Genomic DNA, 19,505 nt, shown 5'->3' on the forward strand with positions numbered 1-19,505 from the left:
GGTTTACTTTGAAAGAAAAAAAATCTGATATCCTACAAGTGTTTCTTGTCCAAAATATGCATTTGTATGATGTAGATTAATGCAGTGCTAATTAGAGATTCAGTTATTTATTTATTTTAACATGAATGACATAGGATTAGATAGAATTATCTTATGTAAATATTGATTTAAACCACTCAGTGTATAAGCATTTTTATGTGTGTAAATTTTGTTTTAAATCTTCCTTAGCATTTACTCTTGCAAAATCAGGAGGTTTTTAAAAATTTATATATATATATATATATATATATATATATATATATATATTCCCTCACGTTTATGGAAACCTCAAAGATGTAGGATATATTTACATTTGAAGTGTATTTTTCTGAGAGTCACATAAATATTTCCTTTTTATTTCCCATGTATATTCTATAATGATTTAACTTAGACATTCAGCATTTTAGCATGTTGACATTCATATCCTTATTGTTTAATTTCATGTGAATATGATACTTCAGAGGATTCAGTTCTTATCAAGTTTATTCTGTATATTTTCTAATTATTTAAAATTGTATCAGATATCTGTACATTTTAGTTTTTAAAAATTGAAGTCCTGCCTGTAATGTGTTGTATATCATGACAGTCCATACTCGGTTAAAACACCTTCTCATTTTCTGTTATAGTTTCATCACAAAATAACATAATTTTTTTTTTAAATAGCATAATTTGATGGAAGGAATCTGGGATTAACATTATCATGAAAGTTGTTTACTAGCAGGTACATGATTTGAGAAAATCACTTAATATTTCTTAGCTTCATTTTCCTAATATGTAATCTGAAGATGATAATGATATTCCTTATCTCATATATGAATGAAAACTTGATATACACTGTTGACCCGACATATATTGAGCAATTAGTAAGTGTTGGTTACTAGTCTTCTGTATTATTATCATGCAAATGTGTGGGTTCAGTTTTAGCCAAATAACCTGGTGGCTTCTGTTTTGGATTTCAGTGTGTGACAGCAAGGCAGACACTTGGCAAGGTAGCAGTGACTTCCCCTGAGGAGTGTGGGATGCTAAGGGGAAATGGACAGTACTGTCTTCTGCATATTGAATCCCAAATTGGAAGTCAGAATGCACTGTTCATTTCTGACAATTATCTGTGTTTTTAGTGGTGGCTTGGTTCCCAGACGTGTTTACCAAAATATAATAAAGCCAAAATGTAGATGCCTTAGTTGAATATTCTAGGGATTTCAATACCACTGAGAACATTGTTACAGCAGATGATATATTACCTCCAAAGTCAAGCAGACAGCTTGCAAATATGTCCTGGAAATCTGACCTTTCTTACATGTGACTTTCCTGTACTGTACTCTAAAGCCTTCTAATTTTAAAACTCTCTGAGAAGAAACAAACTTTCTTTTCCTCACAAATTACAGATTTCTTAATGTCTGAATACTAACTCTAGAAAATTTAACATAGAAAAATATCACTGAGGCATATTAAGACATACTTATCCATATGGGTCCATAAAGAAAAGAAACGATGAAATTAAATAACAACTAATAAGTAATATTAACTGTTGGCCGATCAAGTCAAGTCCTTTTTAAATAATTTGTTTGAATGAATCAAGTGGGGAAGGACCGGCAATACAAGCCTGATGACAACAGCAAATCTCTTCAATTAACTGTCTTGATGATTATTTGTGCAAAAACCTTGGTTGAGTAACAGCTGCAGAAAGCATCAAAGAATACAGGAGAGAGTTTTGAGGTTAGATGTTTGGTTTGTAAATGATGTCATTCAGAGTTTACTGTGTCTTTGTGTGTGTGTGTGCGTTTTTTTTTTTTTGGTCATAGAAACAAATCTTCTAAATATGTCATATATGTGAAATTTACATACTAGCAGGAGCCTTATTCTCTCTCAGAACATGGAGTTTTAAGAGCCCTTTTGGTTGTGGGTGGCATAGGAATTCAGGAGGCACTTGGGTTCTACCGCCAGCCATTCCTGTGAGGCAGCAAGATGTTGTCCACTAAGAATAGAAGAGGATGCTGAGGATGGGAGTCTTGCTAAGAGCAAAACAGACCTGACTTTCGTTGATCGTTGAGTGGGAATGAGAGGAGGCATGAATGGGTTAGGAATGTTGAGTGGGAGAATCACTATCTCCCTCCCGACCACCCTTTTGATGTTTGGTTCCAAGCTTATGACTCTGTGTTCTCCAGCAGGTTGTTTTCTTGACTAGAAAAATGATGTCAGATGTTCAGAAAAGCTAGTACAGTGGTTTTTACCTGAAGTGTGTCTGTTGGGCCATATGGGAGTAAATATTGCTACCAGTATCCTACCCCAGGCTTACAGAACAATCAATAATTACTTCCAAGTAGGCCTGAAATATCAGGATGAAAAATTGTTTCAAAATTTTTCAGGGGTCGATTGTAATCTGCCAAATTTTGGATAATGATATCCTTTTTCTAACAACCTTCGTTAACGTTTCTGATAGCACTGTCACTGGTTTCCAGTCAACAAAACAAATAACATTTTTGAGGGGATGTTTGAATTAAAGACATTCAATGGTGATTACATACACTTGCACACACACAGTATTTCAGTCACTGAATGGTCCCATTCAGCAATTTAAAAAGGAATATCATCATATGTATACAGAGAAACCTCACACCTACAACATAAGCAAGAGTAGGTAAGTCACTTGAGTGAACAGGAGGTGAAAAATATCTATCTTAAGTGACGCAAGGTGTTATAAGAAAGAGTTCTGACAATTCATTGTCTCATAGTGTTGAAGCAAAATATTATCTCTAAAATGTGAGAGCATAATAAAGAAATTCAAGTTTCAAAAAGAGATTGTAATGCAACAGAAGGAAATGAAGGTCAAGCACTCAGACTCTAGGGGAAAATACAGAAAGACTAAAGAAATGTACGAAACCATTCTAAAATGAAATCAAAATTACAGAAACGGATTTTTTCAGTTACAGTAATTGCCTAGGACATGATGAAATGTTTTTGAAATATTTATCAAAAAATAAAGTAGGATAAATATAGAAGTTACTAGAAAGGATATGAGAGATTTAAAGAAAAGTAACAGAACTAATGCATACGTTATAGGAGTTCATAGAAAAGTGAACAAACAGATAAAAAGGAAACTTGAAGTTATAATTGAAAATACTTCTGAATGAAATTCTTGAATCTGCGACCAATTCTTTACCTTGAAAATTTCATGTAGAATTATTATCAGTGTATAAAATTATCCTTTGAAATTCCTGAATAGCAAGGATTAACAATTACACAACCAGGAAGGAAAAAGAAAAGTCATGTACCAGAGACAAAGGAGGCATTAAAAATCAGACTGGACATACTAACCAATCAGAAAGGAAGTGGGTTACCAATAGTAAAAGAATGAAATTAGAACACTCCCTAACACCATACACAAGAATAAACTCAAAATGGATTAAAGACCTAAATGTAGGGCCAGACACTATCAAACTCTTAGAGGAAAACGTAGGCAGAACACTCTTTGACATAAATCGCAGCAAGATCTTTTGTAACCCACCTCCTAGAGAAATGGAAATAAAAACAAAAATAAACAAATGGGACCTAATGAAACTTAAAAGCTTTGGCACAGCAAAGGAAACCATAAACAAGATGAAAAGACAACCCTCAGAATGGGAGAAAATATTTCCAAATGAAGCAACAAAGAATTAATCTCCAAAATATACAAGCAGCTCATGCAGCTCCATATCAAAAAACAAACAACCCAATCAAAAAATGTGTGGAAGACCTAAGTAGATATTTCTCCAAAGAAGACATACAGATTGCCAACAAATACATGAAAAGATGTTCAGCATCACTAATTATTAGAGAAATGCAAATCAAAACTACAATGAGGTATCACCTCACACCAGTCAGGGTGGCCATCATCAAAAAATCTACAAACAATAAATGCTGGAGAGGGTCCTCTTGCACTGTTGGTGGGAGTTAAATTGATACAGCCACTGTGGAGAACAGTATGGAGGTTCCTTAAAAAAAACTAAAAATAGAGCTACCATAGGACCCAGCAATCCCACTACTGGGCATATACCCTGAGAAAACGATAATTCAAAAAGGCACATGCACCCCAATGTTCATTGCAGCTCTGTTTACAATAGCCAGGTCATGGAAGCAACCTAAGTGTCCATGGACAGAGGAATGGATAAAGAAGATGTGGCACATATATACAATGGAATATTACTCAACTATAAAAAGGAACGAAATGGGTCATTTGTAGAGACATGGATGGACCTAGTCACTGTCATACAGAGTGAAGTAAGTCAGAAAGAGAAAAACAAACACCATATATTAATGCGTATATGTGGAATCTAGAAAAACGGTATAGATGATCTTATTTGCGAAGCAGAAATAGAGACACAGACTTGGAGAACAAATGTATGGACACCAAGGGGGAAACGGCCTGGGGGTGGTGGTGGGAGGAATTGGGAGACTGGGATTGACACATACACACTATTGATACTATGTATAAAATAGATAACTAATGAAAACCTACTGGAAAAAAAAAAAAAAGAGCAAAGAAATAAAAAAGGCAAAAAGGCTCAGAACATTAACATGATACATTGCCTCATTGTCGTTGCCCAGAGGATTAGTAAACCAGTTTGAACATGAAAAAAAAAAGCCACTGTTGACTGACATTAGTAATTACATTCCGAGGTAGAGTTTTTTTTTTTTTTTTTTGTAGCAGCAGGTCTTTTATCCAGTTATTTATTCTTTAAGCTGCCTCCCCTCACAGTGAGTGAGATTGCAAGGGTCACATTGGGTGACTTCTGTTATTCTATTTTACAATCTTGAGGGTTACAGTGACTCCACGAAGTTTTAACTTTGGGAGGTGCAGGTGAGAGTGTTAATGCATTTGTACTTAAAATAGCTTTGTTTTTTTGGTTTAATAATTAAAGCCACAGTATCTTGAAACATTGTAGTTTTTATTACTAGATACTAAGTTTATTTCCGTTAAAACAGCTTGAAACAGCTCAGTAGCCTTAAGGAGCCTTTCCATTGGAAGTCCTTTCCATTAAAGTTGTTTGATTTGATTTCAATTGATAGCTGCGCTATAGGCAACCTCCCTTGAACAAACAAGGGCTGTCCCTCTCCCACTGAATCTGAGGATATCCCTAGATTTTTTTTCTCCAGAGTCAGCTCATTGTAAAAATGTGGTACTTTATTTGTATAGCTTCCTTTTACAAATCTCTCACAATATTTGAATACATATCCTTTTTGTTAAGTGTAATGTGGATATGCGTACCTTAATTGGATATAAAAGGACAAAATTGACTTCCCTGTGACTGCTTCAATACTAAAAGCTAGTTCACCAAAATAATTCTAGGTCGGTTTTATAATCATTTAACTGTTAAAACAAAAAGAAAGATTACATTTTGTACCTTTCTTAGTATCCTAAGTACACTTCTTTTTTATAGAAATACAATATATGTGATTAAGATCTCTCACTGTGTGCCGATTCATTTATTGGGAAGTAAAAGAAGTAATATTGAGCATGACTTAATGTACTTTTTAATATAAGTTTGCTGGGCCTGATGATCTTTGCATCATATATAAATTATATTTTTAAAATTCTTCATGATACATCCATTCAGTATTTGGAAACATTATGTTCAGGAGAATATTGTAACATTTTTTCTTATTTTATAGAGTACATTGAAATTATGCCATTGTACTTAGTAAGGTAGTTTAAATTTTTTATTTTTCAGACTTGAACGCAGCGATCATCTAAATTAGAGAAAGGAGATAAAAATAACCTCTGGATATTCCTCTCGTGTGATATTTATTCTGGATGAAGCATTAAGATCTCTACTAGAGGTGTGTCACTGTAAGTATTTTCTAATGAAATTAGAATGTTAATTTTTTTGGCCTTGATGATGTCGAATGGAGTACACTTTAACAGAATTTAAGAGTAACCTATGTATTCTAAGAGCAGTAATGGGTGGAATACTGTGAACTCCTGAAACACCACTGACAAGATCATAGTAACTTGGAAAGAAAAAGATCATCCTGGATGTAGAAGAACTTAATTACAGAATAAATATTTGGTGAAAACAAAAGTAAAGTGAGGGACAATGTGATGATTTTTTACTATGTCATGGTGATCTTTGCCAGAATACATTTAGTAATGTGATAATATTCTGATGAGAAAGTAAAATATTCATGAAACTATGCTGGGAAGAATGATAATCTTACCATGAATAATCAGTATGTTATGAGATACAGGTTAGAAGAATACAGAATGAGAAACTTTTATAAGGCCGACTGCTTAAATTTTGGTGATATGAGTAAACCTGTTGAATCATCAGTGATGATAGCACCAAAAGCTCAATTATTAGAATGCTTAATCTGTACCTGGTTAAGTTTTCAGAAGCCCTTTGCTCACGGCATCTACAGTTTAGTCATATAAAACTATTGTATTCATAAAGAATAAAACAAACAAAAAACCTTGTAAAAACCTTGTAAATTGACCTGAGGGCTTGATTTGGTCATATAACCAAAGAAATACATTTTCCACATAATATTTCACAGCACCCTGCTGTAATTCACGGGTAAGTGCTATTATGATTGGTAAAGAGGTGGAAATGTTAGCCATTTTGCTGGTGGAATAAAGGTGGCAGGTTATATCTCTTAGGTGGCAATGTCTTTGATGGTCCTGTGAATTACACAGCAAAACATAACCTCTGGGGGGAATTCAGGAAGATTGCATTTAATAGTAAAACCTCCAGACAACTAGGGTTTCTTTGGGTTTTGAAATCATATGTAGCAATCTCAGACGGTACTCAGAGCTTACCAGCAGGACCTTCTGACCAGTCAGGCCCACGCACTACAGATGGCTACGTATTTTGAACGCCTGCCACCCAGGTTACAGTCAAGTATGTCTTGACTGTTAACACCATTCAAGTTTTGAATTGTGTTATTAGCCAGAAAATTTATTCAGATAATGAAAGATTTTTTTTAATATCCTATGACATCTAATATTTTTTTCCCCAAAACTGAACATAGAGTTTGGGCAAGTCCTTGTGAATGAAACAGTTTATATTTCATTAGTTTTTTTCAGAATTACAGAGGTAATTTATCATAAAGTGTGGTGATAACTTAGATTTTCAACTTCAAAAGATGAAAAATTTATTTGTAGTGTTATTTTACCCACATCCAAGACTTGGGGCAGCTGGACTCATTCATATTTTAAATGGGTAAGTAGAGGCTTTGAGTCGGTGTAAGACTTGTTTATTTAGCTGAGTCTTATAATTTTTATTCTCTCATTATCTCATAAATGTATTCACAATATGACTGAAAAATGAGATTGATTTAAAGATAAATTACCACTCGAGACAAAATCAAACTTATTAAATGTGTGACTTATCCTACTAAAGAGGGAACTTAAAGACAGTCATTTTTAATGTCTTCCATAATATAATTTCTCTAAGTTAGAATCATAGACAAATTTTCATGAGAGTAAATATTCCTATGAAATATTGAGACTAGCTTGAATGAAGGCAAATTATTTTTAATTTATATTGTTGATGACTTGTGACTGAAAGAAATTTGTGAGTTGCTTTAAAACTATTAATCTTCCTTGAAAATGGCTCAGACCATTTATCAGAACCATGTTGTTAAATACAGATTTGCAGAAATAATGTCATTTGAGAATAAGTGATATTTAAAGCCATACAGTTTATTTAACACACTTAAATTGCTTAACACAATATTCAATCTATAAAATTTCCTTTCATCTAGTCACTTTATTATGTTTTGTGTCAATGTTTTTTTAATAACCTTGATTATAGGATGAATATATAGAAGTTCATTTATGCCAAGAAGACAAACTTGCGAAAGAAATTCTATTAAGCAAAATGCATTAAGCCCTCTAGTGGTATTAATACGTAAAATATTTCATTGTGATGTTTGCTTAATGAAAGCAGTTGTTTTTGTTTGTTTGTTTGTTTCTTCCTTAGGCACAGGTATTTAACATTCCCTGAGCATTAGCTTTTTGCAAATTCCTGTTTGCTCTGTTTGGCAGATAATTTGTGCTATACTTTAGGTGTTTTTTCTAAAAAATAAAATCTTTACCTTAGGGTAAAATGTTTAAATGCATAGACTTAACATTGAAGAAGTGAACAGCCTACTAGGTGATAAATCACACTTTTTGAATCAGTTACTTTCATCCTTGAGTCTAATGTTAAAAGATACTTGTACTGTTCCGTATGCATGGTGTTAATAATAATAAGAATTTTTAAGAGGAAAACTACATTATTTATGAATTTAAGATTTCCATTTAAATAAACAACACAGTGAGGGATAAATAATAGTTAACTCTTTATTTCTTACTGAGATCTTTCATACCTTTAAGGTCTAAAGGAAATGGTCTTATTAATACTTAGGGATGCTTCCATTGATTTTTCTTTTATTTACTTATTTTTTAGATTTGGGTGTTATTATAGAAGATCTGCACTTAGAAAGGACCTTTAGTTGGTACCTCTACAAAGTGTGTTTCAATTATTAAGGAGCAAGTTTTAGCTTCATGCCAGCAGTATTTGTATTTCTTTCTTAAAGAAAATGTGCAGTATTAACATTTGACACATAGCCAGAGAAAACTGGGGAAAATCGAATGGTAGAATTGGAAACATAACCTGGAAAAGTCTAAGACGCAAAGATGGGTCTCAGAGATGACCTGTGTTCAAAGGTGACTTCCTTGAATTCCTGTCTTTTATTGCAACTTTATTTTAGACTCTGGAATGAGGCTCACAGAGTAACCGCTAAGTGTCCTGTGGTAGAAAGTGCTGTAGGAGATTTTTGAAGACCTTCATCACTTCTCAGCTTCATTCAGTGCCCTCTACTGTAAGATGAGAACAGTCACAGTCCTGCCTCACCATAGTCGTAACCGCACTTCCGAGGCTGGAGACCATTTTTTCTGGAAATGTGTGCGTTGTCACTGTTCCTCACTGAAGAATTCATGCAGTTGGTGAACCTGTGGTTGGTCTCCATTTATCTCTATTTGTGCCACCCTCATTCTTAGAAGTCTCCAATGAAAACTGCTTTAAAACAAAATGCTAAAGCCTATTGGCCAGCAGATCTACTCTTTCACTCTCTAACTCTAAACAACTTGAAGCCTGTGGTGATTGAGGGATATGATATACACTCTTAAATCTTTAGCCTTCACTCTGAGATAAGTTCATCTAGAAACTTGAAGAAGTTGATGTTTCATGCTTGTGTGACCAAAACACATATATTTACATTTCTGGTCTCAGGTTATCCTATTATTTTTTCTCCAGCCACTTGGGTTTGGAGTATCAATGTCATGTATGATTTACTGACATCACAGACACTAACGCCAAAAAGGGAACCAAGAAACAGGATATTCTGGAACTTGTGTGTTTCCGGACTCAACCCTATATAATACATAGCAGTATGGAAGTTAGATTTTCAAATGAAGAGTCAATATAGCCTTGTCTCTTCCCCTGAGTTCTTCTTCATGTCTACCATATATTCATGAATAAATTGTATTATGAAGTCTCTAAGATGTCTTCTCATCTAAGAGTATCCTGATTCTTAATCAGGAACCACTCAAAAGATTATATCTTCTTATAAAGTAGGACTAGCAGAGTATTGTTTTCCAGGGTGTCTTCCCTTTGCAGTCTCCTTCCCTCTTCCATCTCTTCCTTAGTTGTTGAGGGCTGATCTGGAGAGTGTAGAGCTGCCAGGTGTCCGAGGTGTCAGTTAAGACAGTAACCCAGAATGAAAGTAATGGTCAAGGCTTTAATCACTTGCTGCGATCATACAAGCAAGAAGCTAATTTGGAGAAAGCGCCACCTCTGCCAAAGACCCCAGTCAAGGGTGGGCTGGAGGCTTTCCCCTTTGAGGCCTGCCAGGTATAGCCTATGATCAGGCCTGAAAAATCACACATAGGTTTTGGTCTGAAGTGAACTTCCTCATTGGTGATCACCTTCCTTGCCAATCTTATTTAAATGTGGCCTCTGAACTCAGCTTGGGTTTAAATTAGGGAGTAGGATCCAATAAAATCGGTCTTCTACTTAGAATAGTGTGTCTCAAGAGCCTTATTCAATCAATTCCAACGTATAGAGGCCCTGACTGTGTGCTTGGTGCGTGACGCTAGTGATAGTAAGATAAATCCCCATATCCTCAAGGGATGCAGTCCGCTGGGGAGTCCAGAGAGAAACATACTTATTTATAAACAGTATTGTAGCAGTATTGAAGCATGCTTCATACCTGCCAGGCTTGCTCAGAATGCTCTGCTGTATCCTCGCCGCTACCCTGTTCCGTCTGTGCTCTGGTCGGCTTCCGTTTTGTGGATGTGAGAACAGAGATTGCCTAAGGTCGAGAGAGGTTAGGTAACCTGTCTGCTGGCGAGTGGTAGAGCTGAGTTCAGAGGCCATGTACTTCAGCCATTGCATTTCACTTCTATTTGAAAATACCCGAAGGCCAGAGATAACGCATAATTTGTTACGGGAGAAGTGAAAATAGGCACTGGGTTTCTGCGGGAAGTGGTTGAGGAAGGACCGCTCAAGCAGCGAGCAATGTAAAAGGCTGAGAACTCAGACAAGGGTCGGATGGAGACAATATACGGGGAAGGCAGGATCGAAGGTCTCCACACACTATTTTACACTGGGTGTTAGTGAACTAGAGCTCGAGAGAGGAGAAACAGGAAAATGTCCCCTGCAGTTTTTCATTTTCATTTGATGCATGACGCCTTACACTGAGGAAATGATTTAAGGGGAGGTTTATGAAAACAGATGCGTTCTGCTTTGGGCATCTTGAGGATGTGCCCGTTGAAGTGCCAGGTAGAGGAAGTTTGGGACAGTTAAGCATGTGAATCACCGGTTGGAAGAGAAATGGGGCCCCGGCAAGCGTGGGAATCCAATAAGAGAGCAGAGAAAAGGGAACTAACTCCAAAGTGAGGCATCGAAGGGCAGGTTGGAGCAGGACGGGAAGAATCAGGAAAGTCAGTTTCAAGGGAGTTTTAAAGAGAAAGAAGTGACGATGATGAGCCCGCTGCGAATTAAGGTCGAAGGTGAACTTCCCTGGGAACGGATCCCTAATTAATAGGCCACAGGTTGTGCTGCATAGCGAGCGCAGGATGTGTAGAGCCGAGAGGCCGACGCCATGTGGCGCTAGATTGGGGCGTGAACAGTCAGGGATGGAGGAGAAGCCGACCTGAGAAATGAAGGAGACCATGGAATTAAGGTAGGCTTCCTTATTGTTTGTTGACTATTGGGTTAGTGGCTGGATGCTTTTTTTTTTCCTCTCTCTTCTTAATGAGAGTGATATGAAGCTTAGAGAGTACCAGGAAAGAGAGAGAGAAGTTGAAAATACATGGAAGAGGGGATACCATTGAAAGCACAGTTCCCGCAGTGATCTCAGATTGAGATGCCGGCCGGCCTTGGCTTCCCCCACGGCTTTGACTTTGGCGATGGCGTTTAATCTCTCAAAGCTTCAGTCTCCTCCTCATTAAAATGTGGATAAAAATAATACTGATCTAAGAGGGTTATTGTGAAGGTTAGATGTTATAATGTATGGAAAAATGATTTACAGTGAGAACTCGTAAGGTTTGCTCTTCTTGTTGGCCTCATAGATGAAGAGATCTGTAGGTGAGCATGTCACCTGAGACTAGAATGGAGGAGGAATGATAGGTATTTCTTGAGGCAGATTTGAAATATGATACTCAGGGAGGTAATACCATATTGTTTTGGTGACGTTAGCAGTTATCCCTTTTTTAAAAAAAAAAAAACAAAACAAAACGAAAAGTAAAAATCAGGACCCCATTTGTTCTAAACTTATAAACCTTTGGCCAGTTCCAAGATGTTTGGAAATAAGACCTCTTTTGTCCTAAAACTGTGTACATCTGTTTGGGAATGCTTTTATATATACATTGTGAGGTACATCTTATTTTTTGTAGGTGAGCTGGCAATGTTATACTCCTCAAATGTAAAACGTAATGAATGTTCTTTCTTTAGCACAGGAATTAACAATTTAATATTGCCCTTTAAGTGATGATAGAAAACCTGCCTAAAACAGTTCTGACATCAAACTCCTTTCCATGTAGTGACTAAGGAACTTATAAACCCTTCTTGCAAATGATGCTAAATTCATTTAAATATTTTTTTGAATCCTTTCTATTTAAGAATACTTGAAGAACTGCGTTTTTTTTCTTTCAACGTTGATTATTTTCTCTGTGAGCGAGTCACATGTTTAGATATAACCAAAAGTAATTTACCATGAGCGTGAAAGTGACTAATCAAGCTAGGGAATACAAAAGTAATATTAAAGTAATAGAACTAATTTTCTTGTATGTATTTTATAAACGGACATTTTCTTACAGAGTACGTGTGTGTATACTATATGTCTTTTATTAGGATTTCTGTGTGGAATCCTGTCACTTGTTCTACATGAGAACGGTTCTGTGCTTTCTTTCATTTAACTTGAACTGCTGCTTTTCTCATGGCTCTGGGTTAATTTAGCCTAGTTTCCTGTTCTTCCTGAAATCGAAAGCTACAAATAATCTCAGATGTGTTGAATCGAAGCTAAACTTCAGAGAGGCTAATATCAAATCTAAGGATGCCAGTTCCTAAATTTTGTTCTGTTTCTGTATGTCTACTCATGCTGATTTAGGAGCTCTTCTGAGAGTCAGGATTCGTCTTTATTCTTGATTGTATATAGAGTTCATTCTGCTATGATTTACCCTCCACTCAGAGGCTTCCTATTTTTGCAGTGGCTGGCAGCGTCTGAATAATTTATACTTCTTTGTCACTCTTGCCTGTTTGGGGCACAACCAGTTTCTTTTGGGAAATGATTTTTAATTAATAAATAGAACACTTTTCATCACCTTCAATGGTGTAACTTTTAAGAGACTAGGAAACAAGGCTAGTGACACCTTAGAACTGCCATCCCAGGAGGAGCCTAGGAGTTAACAAGCAGTGAAAGAATCAGCAACTTCTCCCTGTTTCCAAGCTTCTGTTGCCATTTCAGTTTACTTCTGGGTTTTTCTTTCTTTACTACCTTCTTTGTTTCTTGATAGAGTTCTCTCTGGTATCAAGGATCTTCATATCTATTTACAAAAGGGAAAAAGGAGTATTAGGCTAATAACTTACGTACAATTTAAGAAACCTTATCAAACTTCTGATGCCATTGAAATTGGTTGTCCAGTTTTTGGGGACAAAAAAGATCGATTTTAATTTGCTACTTTTTCGTGTCAGCACAGTTTTACAAGGAAGCTTTAAATATGCCCATAAACCTCAGTGGTACTAAAACATAGTAAGTCAAATTCTGATCATTCCTTTTGTCAAGAATGCATGATCTTAACTCATGAGTCACTGTTAAATATAAGTGTAATGTGGAGGAAAAATGAAAATACATTATGAGTAATTTTTTTGCCAATTTGTATAATTTTTCAGTTAAGCAGTCATAAATCAAGGAATATTGTGTTTTTTGAGGCTTATTAAAGAGACATTATATATCAGAATAGTGAAGTCGTCAGCATAATGAAATGATGAATGCCTGTAACTGTCTGTATGTAAATGATGTGAAAAGATTCAGGGTGTTACAAAGGAGAATGACAGTCTCCCTGACAGTTCCCCTTCGGTGCTGTTGCTAGATGCTGGTGACAGATGTTAAATGCAGACCTCTTCAGCGACAAGCACTTATTAGCACTCAGTGGAAAGTGACAATATACAGTAAGACAAATAGCAGATAATATTTTAAATAACTTTGTTCAGCAAGGTGTGTTAGTGCATTTTCAGAGCCTTCTTTATTGACAAAGGCCATATCCTAAATTGAAGAAAACATGCGAGAAAAGAAAATGGTTATTTTGAAAACTAGTATGTAAAAATGTAATATACATATTGTAACGCTGGCCCATGTCCTTAAGTTATGTAGAGACTTTTCCATAAAGTAAATAATAGGTCAGACTTAATTTAGCTTTATATATCCTAACAATGAAACATATCTATCTCACGTGTACATTTAGCAGATGGATTCGTACACACACAAACCTTTACATAGTGAGATTTGTAGTATGCATACCACTTTGTCCGCCGTCATATCGAGCATGGTTTGTGAGTTCTGTTCTAATCTTTGTATTTATTAAAGTCATCTCCTTTTTGTTTGAGGCTGCACAGCCCATCTGTTGATGAGCCAGCACCTGAAATGTTCAGTCCTACATTTCAGGTGCTTTATGTCACTTACGAAAGAGGAGCAGGCTATAGATCTAGTAATTTTCTGGAGGTTCTCATTTATCTGTGCATTTCACAGCACCTGATACTGGTGCCAAGTACATGAATGATTACTAAATGAAGAAGGAAGCGAAGGAGAGAAGAAAGAAGAGAGGAAGGGAATAATGGAAGGAGAGGAGGAAGGTTTTTAGTCCAGTGTGAGTCACTGAGGAGTCTGTGTCATTGGCCAATTGACATATATGTCTCTGCATATACTGCCTCTTTTTATTTTATTCAGCTTTTGTGACGCATACTTGACAAATGAAATTGTAAGATATTTAAAGTATAAAATACAATGGTTTGATATGCATATACATGTATACATTGAGAAAGGATTTGAGTTAATTAACACATCTATCACCTCACATATTTACCTTTTTTTTTTTTTTGGTGAGACTATTTAAGTTCTACCTCTTATTTGAAATAAGGGTGGTGATTCAGGTTCTACCTAGGGCGCAGAGTTTGGAGAGGACCACAAGAGACCGTATGTGGAATCGCAGTTAGGTTGATGATATTACAGATTATATCAATACATATGAAGCATCAGTATGATTTTCAAAAACAGTGTCAACCTCAGCACCTTGGGAACAGAGAGAGCACACTGGATTGTGTAACTGAATATATGTAGACAAAGTTATGTTAATAAAAATATTCATATTCTGTGTGCTTTGGGGACAGGGGTTTACTTTTTAATTTTTTATTAAAGTAGAGTTGATTTACAATGTTGTGTTAATTTATGCTGTACAACAAAGTGATTCAGTTATACATACATATAATTTTTCATATTATTTTTCCATTGTGGTTGATCACTGGGTATTGAATATAATTCCCTGTGCTAGACAGTAGGACCTTGTTGTTTATCCATCCTATATATAATAGTTTGCATCTGCTAATTCCAAACTCACAATCCTTCCCTACTCCATCCTTCCTCCCCCTTGGAAACCACAAGTCTGTTCTCTATGTCTGTGAGTCTGTTTCTGTTTCCTAGATATGTTCATTTGTGTTGTATTTTAGATTCCACATATAAGTGATATCATGTGGTATTTGTTTTTCTCTTTCTGACTGACTTAATCTCTAGGTTGCTGCAAATGGCATTATTTCATTCTTTTCATGGCTGAGTAATATTCCAGTGTGTGTGTGTGTGTGTGTGTGTGTGTGTGTGTGTGTGTGTATACCACATCTTCTTTATCCATTCATCTGTCAATAGACATTTAGGTTGTTTCCGTGTCTTGGCTGTTGTGAATAGTGCTGCTATGAATACAGGGGTGCATGTATCTTCTTGAATTACAGTTTTGTCTGCATCTGTGGCCAGGAATGGGATTGCTGGATCATATGGCAACTCTGTTTTTAGTTTTTTGAGGAACCTCCATACTGTTCTCCATAGTGGCTGCACCAACTTACATTCCCACCAGAAGTGTAGGAGGGTTCCCTTTTCTCCACACCTCCTCCAGCATTTGTTATTTGAGGACTTTTTAACGATTGCTATTCTGACTGGTGTGAGGTGGGGGTTTATTATTTTTGATGAAGTTTTCCTATACCTGTGCCACAGTATTTTGACACTTCATAAGGTGTACATGAGTTGCTAGCAAGCTTAATGGTATAATTTCCCCAAAATGCCAGTCAGTGTAGTGATATCTTTTCTTTATTCTGATGTGTACATCATAGAGTTAAACATAACATTTGATTAAAGAGATATTCTTAAAAAATTATGAACTATTTTAGCTCTTTTTGCCTGAGGAATACAACAAATTATGAACATCTGAATTTTTTGTTAATAATTAAATGTTTATAGTTTGTTGTGATGTGAAAAGTCCATGAGAAGATAATTGTCCAAGTTTTCAGTGGTCTCAATATTAAGAGCAATAACTTTTAAATTGTTAACGGCACTTTGAATATGTTAGTGCAATATTGTGTTGTAGCAGTTCCTTGAATATATTTTTATGTTAAAAGATTTGAAAATGTCTAGTCACAACTTAAAAGACCATGCGTAAGCTATAACTAAACTGAAATATTTTAAAGAAAATATACATATTATTTTCTTTTGCATATTCATCACCTACCATATTTTCTGATCATTTTGCAAGTTTACTCACTTACTAAAAGAAATACCCTTAAGATTTTATGTTATGATCCTTCAGGTTAATCCGTACGCAAACACACAGACACACACAATCTGAGAGCATTTGTTACATAAAATAACAATTTTATAATATGACCTACATTTCCCCATAACTAAATAAATATATTTTGGTAACTTTTGTGATATCCTGTTCCGTAATTGACTATTTTGCCCTAGAGGGGAGAAAGAAGCAATTGAATATTGTGGAAAGGGCACCATTATAGATGTTGAAAAGAGGCCTGGAGAGAAAAATCATAAAAATTTATTTCAAACTAACACGTTTTTAGAGGAAAGGAAGGCAGGGTTCTTATCATGGAAATTATTATTTTTGAACATGTTACTTTATATCTACTGTGAGAGGGCCACCATTAGAGTATTGGAAAGTGTCACATAGATCAGTCTTGATATTTTACAGTGAAAAACCTTGTAAACTTACTGCCACACGTAAGGAATGCAATCTACTTATATTAAATTCTGTTTCCTTCTAGTTACTTGTAAGCGTCTTAAGTAAAAATATGACAGAGAAAACTGACCAGTTCACTAACCGGTTATATATATAACAGTTTTATATATATATATATATATATATATATATATATATATATATATATATATGTATAATGTGATATATATAATATGTGTATAATATAATCACATTTTGGCTTAATATAAAGTATTATATTTATAATTATAGTTATATTTATTATTATAATTACATTTATGTATTTTTCTAGTGATAGCATTTATACAATTTTTATATTAAAAAATCTCTATTAAATCTATTACTTCATTGATCAACAACATAGTTTGAATCCTTGTCTTTTAATTCCAAGGCTGTTGCTCTTTTTACCCTATCATAGGGCTTCTTGATAAATCTCTTAAATTTAAGTCCAGGAAATACACATCCTTAGTGCACTTTGCCAAGCCTAAATTATAGTATATGCAACAAGACTTATTTAATTGGGTGTTTTGTCACATATCACATTTAGTCACTTTCTGTTTTAGAGGTAGTTTAGAGACAGATGAATAGTCAAGGGGATTGATTGAGTTCAGAATAACATTTCCACCATTCTACTGCACAGAGTAATGACTCCAAAAAACATTTCTCAAAACCAAAAGACATCCTATCTTATTACATAATTCTTCTTCCTTCAATTACGTAACATTCGTAAACATCGCCAGGCTATCCTTTACTGCCAATTGAAATAAGTGACTTAAGCATTGTTTAAATTATAAATATTCCAGTTAATTTTAAACTGTGAGTGTATGTGTATATATGTTATCTGACAGATATATGTATGTATATAAATTTCTGGTAAACTTCAGTTTTATTAATCAGAATCTAGCCATCTCAATCAGATTAAGGGGCCCTGAGCTAGGGACCTGCAGAAAACATTCCTAAGTAGCACTAGGATTATCTAGGAAGCTGAGAGCCTTGGAGTCGTTATGAGTATTAGTGCAAGGAATCAATTAATTGCTTGCGGCATTGAGAGTCCCAGAATGTTATAAGTGGTAATGACCTTAGAAATTATCCAATCTTAGGATGGCAATAGTTGAAAAATTAATGCTGCCTTAGACTGATTGGAACTTGCTTTCTGGACCACTGTGTTCGAATATATGAAGCGTGTCATAATCAGTTAGCCTTACCTACCACAGGTGAGCCATGGAGTCTGGTAGCATAGTTGCTGAGACTCAGAGAGTTGATTTTACATCACGTGCCCAAAGTTGCCCAGATGGTTAGCTCTGAATCCATGGCTATAAACAGGGCATCTGACTCATAATCCAGTGCTATTTGCTCTGCTCTATTGATAACGTAGAAACATATCCGGTGGACTTGCTCAGAGTAAAGCCACAGAGGCATTCAGAAGACTTAATTGACGGGGTGAAGAGCCATGCAGGGTGTGCTGGCTGCTCTGAATCCACGTGCTTGTGGCTTAAACTTACTGAGATATATACATATATGTATGGTTATCAAGGCATAGTTTACTTAAGGTTATCCGAAGCACTTGAACTAGGTACTTTCTTTTATTAATTATACTTACCATATTTCATGTTTTGTCTTTTCTTAGAATTCCTAAGCAGGTGATGCCTATTCTTCCATAAGCTAAATAATTGGATTTCTGTACATTAAATATACTAAAATATTAGTGTTCTCTAACTGTGTTCAAGGAAAAACCCTTCATGTGAAACATAAAAATTACATTAAAATGTGAACATTTTTGGGCTTCCCTGGTGGCGCAGTGGTTGAGAGTCCGCCTGCCGATGCTGGGGACACAGGTTCGTGCCCCGGTCCGGGAAGATCCCACATGCCGCGGAGCGGCTGGGCCCGTGAGCCATGGCCGCTGAGCCTGCGTGTCTGGAGCCTGTGCTCGGCAACGGGAGAGGCCACGACAGTGAGAGGCCCGCGTACTGAAAAAAAAAAAAAAAAAAAAAAAAAGAACATTTTTCATTCCAGTGTGTAGCATTTATCTAATAAGAATGTTGACATTACATCTAAAAATTGATTAACTTCTAATAGAGGCTAAAACAGTTTGGTAAAATACAGACCGTTACCAATGCTGCCTTTTGTTCCATACCCCCGACCCTTTTATAAAATCTTGTCTAGCTGATTAATAAAACAGAGCACTTCAGCTTTGGTGAAATACACTTATTCAATTTCACTGAAGATTATAGGTTTCAAATAATAAAATTGGATTTTATCGAGGATTGAAGTGTGTAAATAGAACATTTGATTGAATTTAATAAAATGGTATCCTGCTGATAGAGGCAAGTCATTTCCTCTAGTTTTAACTTGATTACAAAGACAAGAAGTTTTATGAGCTATTTTGAATGGAAAATTTCTTTCTGTCTAGAGAAAAAGGCTATATTGAGACTAAGAAAAGTAAGTAGTACCATTTAATATTTTAAGTAAAATAGTTGTGAATGTATGATTAGTTTCAAATTTTCATAGAACTATTTTCTGATCTGTACTTGTAGCTGTTGATCACTGGAGTTAAACATGTATGTAACTCCAGTAGATAAATTTATTTCTCGAGCTTTTGGCGACCATTCCTCATCTGATAATGCAAGTCTGTCTTTAATCAAATACAGAGACAGCAGAGATCACAGGCCTTTTGTCC

Source organism: Monodon monoceros, unplaced genomic scaffold (assembly GCF_005190385.1).
Source record: "Monodon monoceros isolate NGI ecotype Baffin Bay Population unplaced genomic scaffold, NGI_Narwhal_1 Super_Scaffold_17, whole genome shotgun sequence".
Lineage (NCBI taxonomy): Eukaryota > Metazoa > Chordata > Mammalia > Artiodactyla > Monodontidae > Monodon > Monodon monoceros.